This window comes from Diabrotica virgifera, chromosome 7 (genome assembly GCF_917563875.1).
Source record: "Diabrotica virgifera virgifera chromosome 7, PGI_DIABVI_V3a".
NCBI lineage: Eukaryota > Metazoa > Arthropoda > Insecta > Coleoptera > Chrysomelidae > Diabrotica > Diabrotica virgifera.
Window position 1 is genome coordinate 89701889 of NC_065449.1, and position 19333 is coordinate 89721221.

The 19333-nt window shown below is 30.3% G+C and overlaps 1 long non-coding RNA gene across 1 annotated transcript; it reads right to left on the reverse strand.

The window, feature by feature from the left end:
• Window positions 1–11245: 11245 nt before the first annotated feature.
• On the reverse strand, window positions 11246–14099 carry LOC126888005 (uncharacterized). The gene is made up of 3 exons (XR_007699340.1): window positions 13468–14099; window positions 13215–13409; window positions 11246–11427 (listed from the first exon to the last, which is right to left on the reverse strand). It is a non-coding gene; the product is annotated as an uncharacterized LOC126888005 (long non-coding RNA).
• Between the last annotated feature and the right edge of the window lie 5234 nt (window positions 14100–19333).

A 19333-nucleotide genomic window follows, 5' to 3' on the forward strand; every position in this document is an offset into this window, starting at 1 on the left:
TTTTCTGTAAAACAAAATATTTTATAATGCTTATTTATTATGCAAATAATATTTTTTTGGAAATTTGTTTTTCAATTTGGATTTAAAATTATATAAATAAATTGGGGGTCAAATTTAATTTAGTAAGTCTTATATAAAAGACAGTTTCTTCAGCTTCGCAGAAAGAAATTGTGAAAATCCTAATTAAAACATAAATTATCGCAGCAGTTAAAAAAGTAAATTTTGTGCAAAAATTACCCATTTTTAATTATTTAAACAATGATCCCCTCATATGAATCATATACTTTCTTGAAAATATCTTTTGTCTTGACCTATAGTTTGATAAAAAATTTATTCCAACTTGTACGGAATTACATTTTGATTTTATTGTATTTTATTGGTCTAATATTAGTCCGTATACTCCAGGCAAATAAGCTAGAAATAGACCATGTTCGGGACACTCATGGATATATTATATCCAGGTAGCTGACTACTTTTTAGTTATTGTGGACCTATAGGAAGAAGACCTACCTGTTTTCTGCATAGAGTTCGCGTCCGTTTTTTAATTATTAACAATTCAGTGCAAAAACGCGATTCTTATGATTTTTTGCACTCCATTAAAAAGCTAAATAGTTGAAATAAAATTACAAAATTTAATTTTTTTTTAGAACATTGAAAAACCTTCAAAATGCCGACTTTTCAAATTTAAAAAGCTAATTTGTTGCTACGCAAACTGCAGAATAAATAAAAATCGTTATTTGTTAACAATTTTTACTAAATTTACCTTAGAACTTTAGTGTTTCACTTAAAGTTGGGTATCAGGGTACTTAACAAACCCTCAAAATTTGAGACCGATCAATTTATTAGTTTAAAAGATATTCTACTTGTTTATCGCAGATACCTTTATTTTGCAATAACATAAGACAGAAAATAATGAAGAGAGGGCAATTCTGCGTATGCCAAATTAAAGGAGAAAAGTGATACTAAAAGAAGACAAAAAATTATCTAATATAGTAAAAAATCCTAAAGCTAAATTTTTGAAATTTTGTAGTTTATAAACATTAAAAATATTGTCCGTAGAAAAAATCATTTTACATATTCGAAAAGCTGGTGTTTTACACGAATTTTTAAAAATGTAGTTCAATTGGTGACTCGTCGTGGTAAGTGAAGGGAAAGCTGGGAGCCGACAAATGCACGAGTTCAAAAACTAAAAAAGCAACTTAAAACTACTATCATTTTCTATATCTCGAGACCTACCTAATGGATTTTGACCTTTTTTTTAATTTGTATGTAATTTTTATGTACATTACAGATATGCAGTTTGTCTAGATATTTATTAATTAATATACAGTCTAATTTGTTTATACAATTTTTGAAAAAATAATTTTTTTCCAAAAATCCATGTTTTTAAACATACTATCATTATTAATCATAGAAAAAGTTAAGGTATACTTTAATAAATAAATTATCTTTAATAAATAATTATATAATTATACAATAAAGAAAATTTATTAAACTGCCCTTTAAGTTTTTCTCTGATCATTAATGATACTAGGATCAAAAAAATAAATTTTTGGAAAAAAAATTATTTTTTCAAGAATTGTTTAAACAAGTTAAAATGTATATTAATTAATAAATCTATAAACAAATTGCGTATTTGTAATGTACGTAGAAATTACATACAAATTAGAAACAGAAAGATTAAAATCCATTGAGATGATCTAAAGATACAGAAAATTTTATTATTTTGAAATTGCTTTTTCGGTATTTTAAATTGGTGGATTTGTAGGTTCCCCATATTAACCGTTTGAACTACATTTTTGAAAATTCGTATAGGGTGCTGTAAAGGTACAATGTTTCTGCAAACAAGTACAATGTTTAACAGAAAATACAAATCCCATTCTTTAAAATGGCATCAGTGAGATTTCTTAATTATTATAAACAAATTATCTGCGAATAAAAAAACACACATGGCTAACTTTGTCCCAAATGAACTCAGGCTAAACTTTTTTATTTGAAAATTCGTGATAAAATACTAGCTTTTCGAATGTATATACAGATTAGTATGGTATAGTTAGGCCCAAACCCAGACATCCAAAGTGAAAGTTATCTTCCAACACCAAATTGTTCTATATGGTCCACATAATGTTCAGAAAAAAGTCACACCATTTTGAGCGTCGGGTTTGGGGGGGGGGGAGAGGGGGGAGAAATCTGCAAATTCGTAGTTTTTTACGTTTCTCGTCAATATTTCCAAAACTAAGCGGTTTAGCATGAACAACCTTCTGCACAAAATTGTTCTACATTAAATTTGAAATAAAAAAGGCCCTATGCATAACCCTTCTAAAATGAACGGTTCCAAAGTTACGGAGGTAGTATAGTATAATTGGTCCAAAAAAAAGGCCTAACCCAGACATCCAAAGTAAAAGTTTTCCTTCAACACCAAATTTTTCTATATGGTCCACATATTGTTCAGTAAAAAGTTACACCATTTTGAGCGTCCGGTTTGGGGGGGAGATGGGGGAGAATTCGGTTAATTAGTAGTTTTTTAAAGTTTTTCGTCAATATTTCTAAAACTATGCTTTAGCGTAAAGAATGTTCTATAGAAAAATGTTCTAAATAAAATTTAAAACAAAAAAGGTTCTATACATAATTGTTATAAAATCAACGGTTCCAGAGTTACGGAGAGTGAAAAGTGGAGGTTTTCGATACTTTTTATATTTACCGATTTCTCGTCCCCCCCCCCCCCCCAACCCCGACGCTCAAAATGGTGTGACTTTTTCTGAACATTATGTGAACCATATAGAACAATTTGGTGTTGGAGGATAACTTTCACTTTGGATGTCTGGGTTTTTGGTATAGTTATATCATAAATATTGCCCAAAAAATATAAAAAGTATCGAAAACCTCGACTTTTCACCCTCCGTAACTCTGGAACCGTTGATTTTATAACAATTAGGTATAGAACATTTTTTGTTTTGGATTTTAAGTAGAACATTTTTGTATATAACATTGTTTACGCTAAAGCATAGTTTTAGAAATATTGACGAGAAACTTAAAAAAACTACTAATTTACCGGCTTCTCTCCCATCTCCCTCCCAAACCGGACGCTCAAAATGGTGTAACTTTTTACTGAACAATATGTGGACCATATAGAACATTTTGGTGTTGGAGGAAAACTTTTACTTTGAATGTTTGGGTTAGGCCCTTTTTTGGACCAGTTATACTATATTACCTCCGTAACTTTGGAACCATTCATTTTAGAAAGATTATGCATAGGGCCTTTTTTATTTCAAATTTAATGTAGAACAATTTTGTACAGAGGGTTGTTCATGCTAAACCGCATAGTTTTAGAAATATTGGCGAAAAACTTAAAAAACTACGAATTTACCGATTTCTCCCCCTCTCCCCCCAAACCCGACGCTCAAAATGGTGTGACTTTTTTTTGGACATTGTGTGGACCATATAGAAAAATTTGGTGTTAAAGGATAACTTTCACTTTGGATGTCTGTGTTATGCCATCTTTTGGATCAACTATACTATACTAGATTGTTTCTACGGACAATATCTTTAAAGATATTCTAAATGTTTATAAATTACAAAATTTCAAAAATTTGGCATTAGGATTTTTGACTATATTAATTATTTTTTATCTTTTTTTAATACATTTTGATACTATCACTCCTCTATTTGCATTTGGCATAAGCAGAATTGCCCTTAGTCCTGTCGCCAGGGGGGTACAACGGCCTCCTTAATTCAGATGGACTTACCCAAGTTTTTTTATATATTTTGACCCCTAGAATACGAATTTTTTGGGTAACAGTTGATCCGGATGTCGATAAGATTGTTATAGACAAAGAACTTGAGGAATTACATAACAGCGATTTCTCGCAAAACAAAACATATTTTTGTATTTTTTGGGTAATTTTAAGCAAAAAATATTCCAACAAGTTTTTTCGTAGAATGCATAGTTTTCGAGATAACCGCGGTTGAACTTTCAAAAAATCGAAAAATTGCAATTTATGAACTCGAATAACTTTTGATTAAACAATAAAGTAGCAATTCTGCTTACCGCATTTGAAAGTTTAAGTCAAATTATATCGGTTTTGATTATTTGCATTGCTAAAAATTAATTTTTCTATTGTTAAACTAATATATAAACACATAGTGTTTCCCGTGTCTAATACATACGTTTTAACGCATGCTACGTAGAAATTGCCTCGCTTGCACTTGTAGCTACTCTACCTACTCGTTCGATTTTAAATGAGAAATCATAGAAAACATCACTCATATACTAGGTGTTTATAGCTTTGTTTAACAATAAAATAATAAATTTTTAGCAATGCAAATAATCAAAACCGATATAATTTGACTTAAACTTTCAAATGCGGTAAGCAGAATTGCTACTTTATTTTTTAATCAAAAGTTATTAGGGTTCAAAAATTACAATTTTTCGATTTTTTGAAAGTTCAACCGCGGTTATCTCGAAAACTATGCATTCTACGAAAAAACTTGTAGGAATATTTTTTGCTTAAAATGACCTAAAAAATACAAAAAGATGTTTTGTTTTGCGAGAAATCGCTGTTATGTAATTCCTCAAGTTCTTTGTCTATAACAATCTTATCGACATCCGGATCAACTGTTACCCAAAAAATTCGTATTCTAGGGGTCAAAATATATAAAAAAAACTTGGGTAAGTCCATCTGAATTAAGGAGGCCGTTGTACCCCCCCTGGCGACAGGACTACCTATATTCATTATTTTCTGTCTTATGTTATTACAAAACAAAGGTCTCTGGGAAAACAAATAGAATAACTTTTAAACTAATTAATGGATCGGTCTCAAATTTTGAGAGTTTGTTAAGTACCAAAATACCCAACTTTGGGTGAAACCCTAAAATTCTAAATTAAATTTAGTAAAAGTTATTAACAAATATAAATTTTCATTTATTTTGCAATTTGCGAAGCAACAAATTGACTTTTAACATTCAAAAACCGGTATTTTGAAGCTTTTTCAATGTTCTGAAAAATCAAATTTTGTAATTTTATGTCAACTATTTAGCTTTTTAATGGGGTGCAAAAAATCGAAAAAATCGCGTTTTTTGCACTAAAATTTAATAGTTAAAAAACGGACGCGAACTCTAGATAGGAGAGCTTTTCAACGATTGTCATTTGTTTCGAGCTTCTGTTATGTGTCGTCTAGTATTAATATATCTACGGCATACGTTATTGGTATATATCAATGATACAAGCCAAAGACGCATGACGTTGATAATATCTTAATATTATACGACACATGACAGAATCTCGAAACAAATGAATGTGAATGAAAAGCCCTATAACTATAAAAGTAGTCAGCTTCCTGGATATTTGAGTGCTCTGAGAAAATCCTTATTTCTTTGGACTAGTATAAGTTTAACGTGTTTAGGGATTGATTCGTTTTTTTAGATGAATCATTAGGGATAGAATGGCCAACTGTTGTTAAATAGTTGGAGTATTTTCTTGTATGAACTTTGGTGAAGGTCTTTTAAAAAGATAGAATAGGTATCGTCCGGACCTGCAGCTGAGCTTTTTCTGTTCTTAGATACTGAAAAGTATAATGGGATGATTAGTATTGCAAATTTTTTGAGTAGCATCAATTCCCTTTCCATTTCAAATTTTCTTCGTTCTCTTTATTTTTGGCCATACTTAAGTTGGGAGATAGTAAATTGATTCCTTGAATTTTTTTGTTACTGTATTTTATTCTGTGTTTTGTTTCTGCCTTAAACTCTAAGTTCTAAGCACTTTTGCTTTTTTGAATTGAAGTTTTACATGATTCATTCCGCTAGGGAACGTGTTTTTTCTTGGGTTAATTTTGTACTTGCCGATTAATGCCGATAAACTTTTTTGCGGAAAAACTATGCAATGTTTTAGTTGTTTTATGTCTTCGTCTATTGTATTTTGATATTAAAGTACATCTGTGCATCCTTTTACATTTAGTTCGAAGAGTTTCCAATTGACATTTGGCTTTTCCATCTTGTTTTTATATATTAAAATTTCACTGCATTGCTCGATAGTTAAAACATTCCAATTCACTAATTTTATTTTCGGTATTTTTTATCTAAATACTTTCAAAAATATATAAAACGTAACAAATTGTCCTAGTAAGTTACTATTTTTAACGCTCTTTTAAATTAATTTTAAAATGTTTTTTCTACAACCGTGTTAAAAATGCAATTTTTAGAACTCCATACCAGCGTTAAAAATGCTACTTTAAGGCACTAGTGCTTTAACCCTGCTGTCCCGTTCGAGTCAACTACACAAATGTACTGTTCGGGTCAATATGACCCAACTATGGTTTACCCTCCTTAATCGAAATAAAATAAGCTAATGGTAATAAATAAAACTTTATTAACAAGAAATTATGGATAATTAAACAAAAATTATATTTTTAATATAAATTAAACCTTATTAACAAAAATAAAAGTTAGGTATTTTTAAAGGTTTTTATTTAGTTCAATAGTTTGCGTCAAATTTTTAGACGTTAATTTGACTGCCTTTTCTTCAATGCAAATGAATGAAAATTTGCAGACATATGCATTCGCGGGAACAATACACGAATAGTCAATAAAAAAAAATTATGTTTATTAATTGTATAATAAAAAAAAAACGATTTTAATGGAAAACGCTTAAATTCTCTTGTTTTTTACAATGTAAAAACTTGAAACTTTGAAACGTTGAAACTTTTACGGATTGTATAGCTAATGATATGAACAATACATAATTTTACTTTTTACGTTAATTGTTTACGTTATGCTTCATTAACCCTTAAATGCCCAAGGGTGGGTAAAAAATGTCCACCTAATGCGTATTCCCTTGTAACATATTTATTACGTGTTTAATTTTTTTTAAAAAATTATTTATTGTTAAAAAGACAGCCCATTATCGAATGTTAATTTGTTTCTACCAATATTTTTGAAAATAAAAGTAGCATCTTGAGTTAAATATGGATGGACATAAAAAGTACACCCTTGGCAAAACTTGTTACTAAAGGTTTCTATATAATTTCTCGTTGGTAGGAAGATAATCCATATAATTATCGATGTATAATTACATAATCTACATAATTATCCGCCAATGAGGAGGCTGAAAGAAAGAATATGGAGAAAATCGACAAATCTGAATTACTGCTATGTTAATTTTGATGTACATTGTAATTTTGTTGTAAGGTTTGTAAATTGTTTATATTAATATTTTAGAAGATGCTGTGTTTATTAAGCATAAGATATTTTCGTGGTGGACATTTTTTACCCACCCTTGGGCGTACATGGAACCTAAAAAAGGTTGGGCGTTTAAGGGTTAATAAACAATAAAGTTTCAAATTTTTTGCCGATTCCGACTACTTTTCATGTTAGTACATCATGTTTTATACATATCTTAATAAACATGACGATATATTTAAATGTTTGAAAAGTGTAATACTAAAAAGTTAAAAATAAAAAAATATGAAAAAAATTTTTTTAAGAAATGCTTTTCTTTAGTTACGAGTGAGTTGAATTAAAAATATTATAAAACAATCAACTAAAAAGCAAAAAATCAAAAAAAATTGAAAAAATCTAACACATTCGTTAAAGAAAAGCCAGGGGCGAAAAACGTTTATTCGATGAACCTGCGCCACGCTTTTCTTTGACGGATCTGTTAGATTTTTTAAATTCTTTTTGATTTTTTGCTTTTTAGTTGATTTTTTTATAATATTTTTAATTCAAGTCACTCGTAACTAAAGAAAAACGTTTCTTAAAAAATTTTTTTTTCATATTTTTTTATTTTCTTTCAAAAAAGCCTAGTAACAAATATCTACAAAAATTTAATTCAGTTTACAACTGGGACAGTAATAAAAAGAATGGATTTTACAAATATGTTTATGATATATACAACATAATAATTAGTATTGTTATTGTTTTTAGGGCAAGCGTATCCACTGCGCCCTTATTGGGATAATTGTAATCTAAAATAACTTGGGGCTTTTTCATTTGATGAAAATGACGCATGATGCATCGATTCATGATGCAAAGTACTCATAAGAACAACGTTTTTATTATTTTTAGGAATATTGTCAACAACAGTGGTATCTTGCGTGAAGCAAAAAAGACGAGCTATGAACTTCTTTATTCGAGATTTTTGCTATAAGCTCCGGTTTATTTTATCTATAGTCCCCGGCATTGTATCTACTTTGTTTTAGAAGTTGTCCTAAATTTTACGATGTAAAAAAGTTATTATACGTAATATTGTGGCCTTCCAAATCACTACTCAAGTCACACATCACATGCATTCCTGTATAGATCTGCAATTTTAGAGCATAAGAAGTTTTACTGTTCATAATTACATAAAACCCAAACTTTTGTGCCATATTTCGCTGGCTTACTTGGAATGTACCATTTGAAGGGAGAGCGGCCTCTAAAGGCAACTAGTTGCTTATCTACAGCAAGATTTTCATCAGGGTTAAAACATTTTGGTACATTTCCTACGTCTCCTCTCCTGTCTAGTAGTTTTGTTATTAAAACGTATTATTTGCAAACTTTTTGTAAATATATCAAACGACATTGTTGATTGAAATATACTACGACCCTTTTCTTCATTCCACAAACTTTTAGTTGATTCACCATGGGACTTATAAACCCTTATATTGTATGCATGGAAAGCAACTTTATTCATGTTTTTCCAGTTGGTTATAAAGACATGCTGTCCGTCCATGTCCGTTATATTTATAATTTGGTTTGCAACCTCGTCCAGCTATACTACAGTTTATTTTAAAAGTTCCAGCTTGCAGAAACCTGTTTTTAGTTACAAACGGATCCGGCTGACAAACACACAGGTACTGTCAATATAGAGTACTGCCAACTAAACACACATCCACAGGTAATTTTTAACGGTTTAAATACGCGGGTCATATTGACCCGAACGTACTCTAGGTAACAATTTCATTTTTATCAAAAAAATCAGGAAGTTGATTGTATATCTCATATGCAATTGAAAGACCTCATATTAGGTAATAAAGTCACGAAACACCAAATCGTTACGCCGCGTAATAATTTGTAAAATAAGAAATAAATTATTTTTTGGGTCAAATAGACAAGAATCTACAGGTCGAGCAAGTCTCGTAAATTTCACGATTGCGAGCCACGCTTCACGCAACCGTGTTTGCGTACTTGTGTTTCGAGTTGCGTGGTCGTGCGGAGTTATATTTACCAATTCGCGCAATCGTACTTGAGACGCTGTGTCAGGTGAGGTGTTTGAAAATTTTGTAACTTGATTGCTTGATTCTGTGGTGTGAAGGTGGTTAAACTTTTGTTTTATTTTTTTTTTGTTTTGTTTGTTTTTGTTGTTGCGAATATATCGCAGAAAGTTTTTAGATGAAGTAATTTTATGATGAAGATAACACAGAAAATACAAGAGGGCAGCATACTTTGCAAAACAACTGTTACAATTTGAAATCAGCATTTTGTTAAGTTGTTGTCTTGCAGGTAAAAAAAGTGACTTTTTAAAAAAGTTATATCTTGGAAACTAAAAATTATTTTTATTTATAATTGAAACATGTAAAAGTATAGTATGTACTCTCAAAAAAATTTCAGCCAAAAATATTCATTTTTGTAGAGTTGACTGCAATTTTTCGACAACAGCCCTTTTTTGCAGTGAGCAGCATAACAAGTCCAGTCTCATCTGAAATCAAAGTTTCTTGTAGTTTATACCTCTGGCTAGTGAATGAACAAAGGATTTTTTATTAGATGAGGTCATTTTTGTTTTATAAAAAAAACTACTTTAAAAATGAGAAAAATTGGGGTCAAAAATGTGTTTAAACTTATGTAAAATCTTCAAAATTCATTTTTTTTTTAATTCCTTCGTTCATATTCTAGCCAGAGGTATAAACTACAAGAAACTTTTTGATTTCAGATGAGACTGGACTTAGTTATGCTGCCAACGCAAAAAAACTTAAACTCTACAAAAATGAATATTTTTGGCTGAAACTTTTTTTGAGACTACCTTAAGTACTATACTTTTACATGTTCCAATTATAAATAAAAATACATTTTAGTTTTCGAGATATAATTTTTTTAAAAAGTCACTTTTTTTACCCACAAGACCTATGTAACCCCTTAAAAAATGTTTGGAAGAATATTTTTGATGGCCAAGATGCATACATATATTTAGAAGCAAAGTTCCTGATTTCTGTAGTATAATACGTAATACCGAAGAGGAAGTAGCCCTAAGCGCCGGACTCCACTTGCGATTTGTAGTTGTGAAGATTGAACACATTCTTTCAAATAGAAGTCAATCCATGATTATTTAGTCACAAATGGATTGACTTGTATTTGAAACAATGTGTTCAATCTTCCTGATTACAAATCGCAAGTGGAGTGCGGCGGTAATAACACCAAAATATTCCATATAGGTCCATAGAAGGTACACAGACATTGAAAAATTCCTGGAATATCCCCGAAAACATGTTCCCTGAACATCCCAGGAAAATCCTGTGTCAGCATTTTAAACATTACCTGAATGTCTTATTGGAACATTCCATGAATGTCCACAAATGTTCTCTGGACATTCAAAATATATTTTGTAGACATTCCCTGGATATACCAGAAATACAGTGATGAGCGCTCTAATAACCGGCAAAATAGCACAAAAGATGTATTAAGTAGTGAGATAAAAAGACATGAAACTAGTCGAGCTGGGAAATTTAGCGATATTAACTTATACATTTAGATTGTATTGATTGTGTACCACCTTCAGACGTATCAGACGAGTTTGGAAACTACCACTGTCACAGTGACAGTTTTAGTTGACATACTCCTCCGATATGTGTAAAGGTGGGATCAATATAACGTAAATTTAAAGGTTAATTTCGCTAAATTTCCCAGCTCGACTAGTTTCATTTCTTTTTATCTCACAACTAAATATGTTGCCCATATTTTGCCGGTTATTAGGGCACTCATCACTGTACATCCTTGCTGATGTGACAATACCTCCTATCTGTTTTTTCATGAGTTTTGTATGAGAGATGGAAAAACATGTTTTAAGGTCACCTCCTGTGTTCATATGTAAGTTTTGACTTGTTTTGTAGTTCATAGATAGTTTAATTTACTACAAAACAAGTCAAAAAATATCATATGAAAACAGGAGGTGACCTTAAGACAAGTTTTTAGTCTCTCTTACAAAACTCATGAAAAAACAGATAGGATGTATTATTACATCACTGACGATATGTGGCCATACCAAATAATACATCCTTGATAAATATAAACATTTTTATTGAACAAAATCTTTTCATACATTTTTTCAATGCAATTTACTGATATTCCTAAATATTTCAAAAAGATGTGTCACATTTGCTTTGTAAACCTTTCTTTTGCCTTACGTAGCCACATATTCCGTTTCCTTCCTGGTTTTTTGTAGACCACTTCTCTCAGCTGATTCTAAAAAAAATAAAATAAATGGTAATTTTTCTATCCTTTACAATTAACAATCAGAAGAAATATTATTTACAGATAATGATATGCATAATAATAATAGGTTTGTTCTAGCATCAGTTTGAAACCATCAGCGAATAGTGGACCAGCGCGAGTAGAGGGGATCGCACTGGTGACTGTATTATGTTCTTTTACTGACCAACTGTTTGCTGATGGTTTTTGACTAGTTTGACTGTTTGCTAGAACAAACCTAATAATAATGAATATTTTGTATTTTGACAATGACATCTGATGTGGAAGTCAAAACATTAATAAAATTATTTTTTCAAATTAACTTTCACATGCGCGTCTTAAAATTGTACTTTTAATACTTATATCATAAATAACTATTAAAACTATCTTACGAGGAAACAGTATCGATCAACAGGTAGCGAAAATGTGTTCCAAGATTGCGGCAGTAATTTTGAATATTTTTTCAAGATATTTGGCACACATATTCGTAATATAATAAAGAATGGCGGTACAGAGCCCAATTTGAAAAATATATTAATATGTGGAAATTACTCTGTAATTAAATACAATATAAAAAAAACGAGCTTGTACCGCCATTAAGAAGAACAAAAAAATACACTTTTTTCAAATACAACTTTTTTATCCGATTTTGTGTTATTTTGGAACTACTAAAATTTTTTATTTCATTAGTAATTCCAAAATTACACAAAATCTAGGCATTGGATAAAAAAGTTTATTTGAAGAAAGTGTATTTTTTTGTTCTTCTTAATGGCGGTACAGGCTCGTTTTTTAAATATTGTATAATTACAGAGTAATTTCCACATATTAATATATTTTTCAAATTGGGCTCTGTACCGCCATTCTTTATTATTTTACGAATACGTGTGCCAAATGCCTCGAAAAAATATTCAAAATTACAGTGACAATCTTGGAACACGTTTTGGCTACCTGTTTATCGCTACTGTATTACCTTAAAACATTGTAATTTGCTAAACCAGTATATTTTACTCTACTACTACTCTACTAGCTACCTCATTTTCCACTGTTTCTAAAGACTTGTTTACATGGGTAGAGTTTTGAGGAGAGTAGAGTAGTGGTAGTACTCTACCAAAAATGGCTTGATACCATTCACATGAGGAGAGTACAAGTATAGTACTCATGCTAGTATAGTGAAACCGATTTTTGTATTTTTAAACACTCTTGATTATAAGTGCACCTTAAATTCTTAATTTTTTGCTGAAGCTCGTTTACTCCAAAGCCCCCTTTGCCATTCTTTCGACGATTTCATCCTCCGCAGCTTGCTGCAAACTTTTATTTCTGTAGTATACACTACCTAAATTCCATAAACACTGGTATTCGCCGTATTATAGCTCTACAAGTTTTAAAGTTTCATCTTCGGTGAACTTCATTTTCACTATTTACACAAAACACAATTCCAGCCAGAATGACAGCACCCCCATGTACTCTCCTACCTACTCTATTCTGCCATAATTGAGCGTGTTCCATGGGTAGAGTGTGCAGCCGAGTAGACATTTTGGCAGTAGTGGTGGTCATAGAGTAGTTACTTTGCCATAGGTTGCTAGTCACTCTACTTTAACTCCAACTATACACTCTACCAGCTATTCTACTGTGCCGAGCATTTTTACAGGTAGAGTTACTCTACTCTATCAAGTACTTGCATCATTACTCTACCCGTGTAAACATGTCTTAAATCTACTGAATGAAAATCTACTTAATCTTAATCTACTCTTAATGAAAAATGTCTAAAATCATTTACCCACCTAGTATTATTGTAGAATTTAAGACAGTCCAGTGCCTTATAAATAATTTCAATATGAATATTTTTCCCTTTAATTCTCCTTTGATACCACTCCATTTTAGAGTTTGGGGAACTTATTTCATAGTGTTTATAGACCATATTTATTGAAGGAACCCAATCTGGAGATTGTTATTATCGATTAAGTCGGCTGGTTTTCCTATAAGATTAAAATGTTAACATCTTCAAAAATCGTTACTGTTGCAATTGTAACTTACCAGATATAAAATGATTACAGCAGACAGGACAGGAAAATTTTCATTTCGCTAGTAAAACCTGTACATTGTATTGCATTTAACCATTGTTGTCTCTCAGATACCTTATTTAGTTCAGTTTAAAAGTGAACTTTATCTTGACTTTATCACAATTACTTTGCATTTTACACTTCAAAACACAACACCAATGAAGCATATTATCTTTCTAAATTAATACTTCTAGAGAAAATGTTAAATTAATCTTTGTACAACACAAAATTACAAAGAAATACAACTAAAATTATCTAAAACTCATTAAGAACAGATAGAATAAGATTTATCTTTTACACCCAGTAGCCATATTGATTTAATTTTGAAAACGATTATATTTAAATTTGGTAAATATAACTCCGCACGACCACGCAACTCGAAACACAAGTACGCAAACACGGTTGCGTGAAGCGTGGCTCGCAATCGTGAAATTTACGAGACTTGCTCGACCTGAAGATTCTTGTGTCAAATAGACCCGAACAGGACAGCAGGGTTAAAATATTTTTAAGGCACTGCAGTTCGTATTGACCGTTAAGGCAATTTTGATGTAATGTCAAAAAAATATAAAAATGGAATGTCAATCAAGTTCAAGTAAAAGTTTTTGTAGATATTGTCCTGTAATTACGTTTGTAGAAAAAATATTGTATGATATGCGTGTTAAAAAGTACATTTTTAAGGCACTCATGTGAATTGCATAACTCGCTATCGCTCATTCTGCAAACTTTCACATGCGTGCCTTAAACGTGTACTTTTAACACTTATATCATAAATAACTATTAAAAAACAAAAAAATAATAATATACCTGCGTTCCTGCAATTTGCCGGTATGTGCAAATGTGCATACATCAAAATATTTTATTTAGGAATGTACCTACTGTTTTACGTGTTTATAAATAACCTTAAACCATGAGATAACGCTATTAATATTTATGGAAATATGCGATTGCTTTATATCTGTGGAAAATGACATAAGATAATACAGAGTTCAACGACAATTTATCATGAATAATTATAAATTAAACAATAAATAAATTATGTAGCTATGAACAATACTTAGGAATACATAATATGTTATTTATTGATTTGAAACAGGCATACGACTTCGAAGGATGCTATATAAGGTCATGCCAACATACCAGGAAAGCTTGTAGGTTAGCTATTAGTAGGTTTAGTAGATCAGTACATTAAATTATCGTGAAATATGGCGATAATTTGTAATTCTCTGTGTCACCACCGAATTGCATTAAAATTTGGATTTAGTTTCCTCTTACTAGGGATAGGAAAAACCTACCGGTTTTAACCTAAAACCGGTTTTTTTACTTCGCAATAACCGGTTTTACCTACCGGTTGTTTTTGTCCCGGTTATAACCAGTTTTTTCATTTTAAAGTAAAAACCGGTTATTCGGTTTTTATGGTGATTAGGATTAGGTTAGGTATTATTTTGGATCCCAATCATAATTATTATTCTCAAGTAATTATTCCAAACAAAACCATAATTCAAATTTTATTTTATAAATACAGAAGCCAACTGAAAGTGCAAACTCATATCAGCCAGAAACAATTAAGTTTTATTATAATATTTTGTTGAAAAGGTATTTGTAATCATAATATTTTCATAAGAAGTGATTTGGTTGAAGTAGACGCAAACATCTATTTTTCACACTTGACTCTTGACATTGAAAGTGGGTGAATGACTTTTTCTGATTACCAAAAATAATGTTCTGACTATGAATATCGAATTACCGATTACGAATACGAATGATGATAGTGCTAGTGATACTGACCTCACACACGAATAATTTTGTATAGCTGTAATATAATTGTAAATAAATATTTAATCAATAATTAATAAATATTTCATATGCTTTATTTTTTCAATTTTGTATGTTCCTAATTTTAGTCCTGTCGCCAGGGGGGGTACAACGGCCTCGTTAATTCAGATGGACTTACCCAAGTTTTTTTTATGTATTTTGACCCGTAGAACACGAATTTTTTGGGTAACAGTTGATCCGGATGTCGATAAGATTGTTATAGACCAAGAACTTGAGGAATCAAATAACAGCGATTTTTGGCAAAACAAAACAATATTTTGTATTTTTTGGGTCATTTTAAGCAAAAAATATTTCTACAAGTTTTTTAGTAGGATGCACAGTTTTCGAGATAAACGCGGTTGAACTTTCAAAAAATCGAAAAACTGCAATTTTTAAACCCGAATAACTTTTGATTAAAAAATAAAATAGCAATTCTGCTTAGCGCCTTTGAAAGTTCAAGTCAAATTATGTCGGTTTTGATTATTTGCATTGCTAAAAATTTATTGTGTTATTGTTAAACAAAGCTACAAACCACTAGTGCGTGAGTGAAGTTTCTATGATTTCTCATTTAAAATCGAACGAGTAGGTAGAATAGGTACTAGTGCAATCAAGACTATTTCTACGTTACATGCGTTAAAACGCATGTAAAAGCACGGGAAACCCTACGTGTTTATAGCTTTGTTAAACAATAAAAAAATAAATTTTTACCAATGCAAATAATCAAAACCGATATAATTTGACTTAAACTTTCAAATGCGGTAAGCAGACTTGCTATTTTATTTTTTAATCAAAAGTTATTCGGGTTCAAAAATTGCAATTTTTCGATTTTTTTAAAGTTCAACCGCGTTTATCTCGAAAACTGTGCATCCTACGAAAAAACTTGTAGAAATATTTTTTACTTAAAATGGCCCAAAAAATACAAAATATTGTTTTGTTTTGCCAAAAATCGCTGTTATTTGATTCCTCAAGTTCTTGGTCTATAACAATCTTATCGACATCCGGATCAACTGTTACCCAAAAAATTCGTGTTCTACGGGTCAAAATACATAAAAAAAACTTGAGTAAGTCCATCTGAATTAACGAGGCCGTTGTACCCCCCCTGGCGACAGGACTATTTTTGTTTATAAATATTGGTAATGATTTTATAACTCGTAATTTTCTATGTAAATAAGTAAGTCCTTGGACTTAGCATGGACTTTTAAAAGGTCAAAGCTTTTTAAACCCCTCTGTATTTATTGCTTGATTTACCGCTTATAGCAAAATTATGCCTAGGCACTATAATTTTGTGAACATGGTATACCTGTGTGATAATTGTTTTTTAAGTGTGTACAAGTCTAGGCAGATTATCAGGAGTAATTACACGAGAGCTCTAAAATTATCGATTTGTATCCCGAGCGACACTTTGACAGTTTTAATTTCACGACCCGAGGAGGGGGGGGGGGTGAAATTATGTCAAAGTATCACGATCGATAATTTTTAAGAGCTCGAGAGTAATTCGGTAAGATTATTTCATGAATAAAACTGTCTTTTTAAATCATTTTAACTAATATTTTCTAGATATCTTCACCTGAATATTTGCTGAACCTGTTCATGGTGTTCTCTTTGACAAGTTGTTAAAACGTTAATTGTCATTAATGTCACTGAATGTTCATTTTTGTTCATGTTCATGTTCATTTCATGTTCATGTTCATGTTCATTTGAGGTCATGCATAACGAAGGGAAATTATCGAAAAAAATACCGCTGTAATTTTTATTTTTGTAGCTTTCTATTTTTCAGAATCTCTATGAATGAAATAATCGAAAAATAGACCAGTTTTGGGAAAAATTACTTATCATCCAATTTTATTGCTGGAATCAAATCTTATGATTGTATATATTAATAATATGTATATGTATGCAAAGTCAGCAGAGAGTGTGCTATTTTTGTATTAACAAATTAGCGCGTTTTCTTCAATTATTGCTTGTAACTTCGAACATTTTAACTTTATACCAAAAATACTAAAACAAAAATTCACCGCAATTTAATTCTCCATAGAGATATTTTTTACCGATTTGCTTTGACGAAAATTTTCCACACAAAATCCGGGTTTTCCCAACAAAATCTTTTATTTGCAACTAAGATTTTAGGTAAATAATTATTTTTGAATAATTAAATAAATTGGTAAAATCAAAGATTTTTATTATTCTGTAAGTTGTATCTATATGGAAAACTTTTTTATTATTAATTTTACGAAAAAAGTTATTCTTCATAAAAAGTCCTGCATGGTCCAAAACCTAAGATTTAACCATCAAATATCAAATTTTTTGAATATTATACGAGGTATGTCAAAAAGTTTGAATTTCACTCAAGAGTAGAGTAGTTTTATTTTTCACAATATTGAAAATTGCTATTATGAAAAGTTGTTTGGAATTAAAAACTATTCGAGTATGCAATTACATCCTTCTAATTGAATTTTTTTTGAAAAATTATAGATAACTAACATTATTTTCAGTTATTTCAATTCAGATAACTCTTTTTTATTAATTTTACGAAAAAAGTGATTCTTAATAAAAAGTTCTGCATGGTCTAAAACCTAAAATACAACCATCTTATGTCAAATTTTATCAATTTTATAGGAGGTATGTCAAAAAATATGAATTTCGCTCATGAGTAAAATACGTTTATTTTTCACAATATCGAAAATTGTGATTATGAAAAGTTATTTAGAATTAAAAACTATGTTTCAGTATGTAATTACATCCTTCTAATTAAAATATTCTGAACAATAAAGGTACTTTACTTTGATCTAAATTTATCTTTTTTGACATACCTCGTATAAAATTGATAAAATTTGATATAAGATGGTTGTATTTTAGGTTTTAGACATACATAACTTTATATTAAAAATCACTTTTTTTCGTAAAATTAATAATAAAAGAATTATTAGAATTGAAATAACTGAAAATAATGTTAGTTATCCATAATTTTTCAAAAAAAAAATTTTTTCAATTAGAAGAATGTATTTGCATATTAGAATATAGTTTTTAATTCCAAACAACTTTTCATAATAGCAATTTTCAATATTGTGAAAAATAAAGCCATGTACTTTACTTTGGAGTGAAATTCAAACTTTTTCACTTACCACGTACAATATTCAAAAAATTTGATATTTGATAGTTGAATCCTGGGTTTTGGACCATGCAGAACTTTTTATAAAGAATAACTTTTTTTCGTAAAATTAATAATAAAAATGTTTTCCATATGGATAAAACTTACAGGGACATACGTTATATTACATTTTCCGAAGCCGGTAGAAATTGTGCCAATAGTTTAGCAACAATTAAATTGTTAACTAACAATTTACGGTCCCAATAATATCCATAATAATTAAGATACACCAAAATATCTATGATATTCTTATAAAACGGCACTATGCCTAACTATCGTACCTTACAGAAATGAAGTTGGACTATTTTAGCGGCCTCAGGAAATTTTTAAAATTATAGACAAGTTTTTGACTTATAAACAAATAAAATATCTAGGTAACTATTAGATTAAATTAAATTAAGAAAACGGTAGCGCAAGAGGATGTGGTACAACCATGTAAGACGAATGGATGAGAATAGACTCCCAAAAATTGCCCTAGAAAACAACCCGCCCGGTTCAAGACTACCTAAAAGATAGAGCGATAGTTGGAAATCTACCTCCCAGGAAATTAACCAGAGAACCAGAGGCAGCTTCAGAATTAAACAGATAGAAAAATCTCCAAGAAGTAAAAGAAGAAGAAGAAGAGAACGGTATTTGAAAAGACGCGGTAGGCCCTAAAAAGAAAAAAAGTTTAATTGCCATAAGGGGTCCTCAGATACAACCGGTCAAATTTAACTGGCATTTGCGACGAAGTTATAAACAATAGGATGGTAGTTTTTAAACCATTACCTTTTTATTTCGGTACTCTTTCTATATACAAATTTTCATATCTTTATGAGACTAATAAGACATATTGTAATATTAAACACAATCGGTATTACGCCTGAAAAATTCCAAAAAT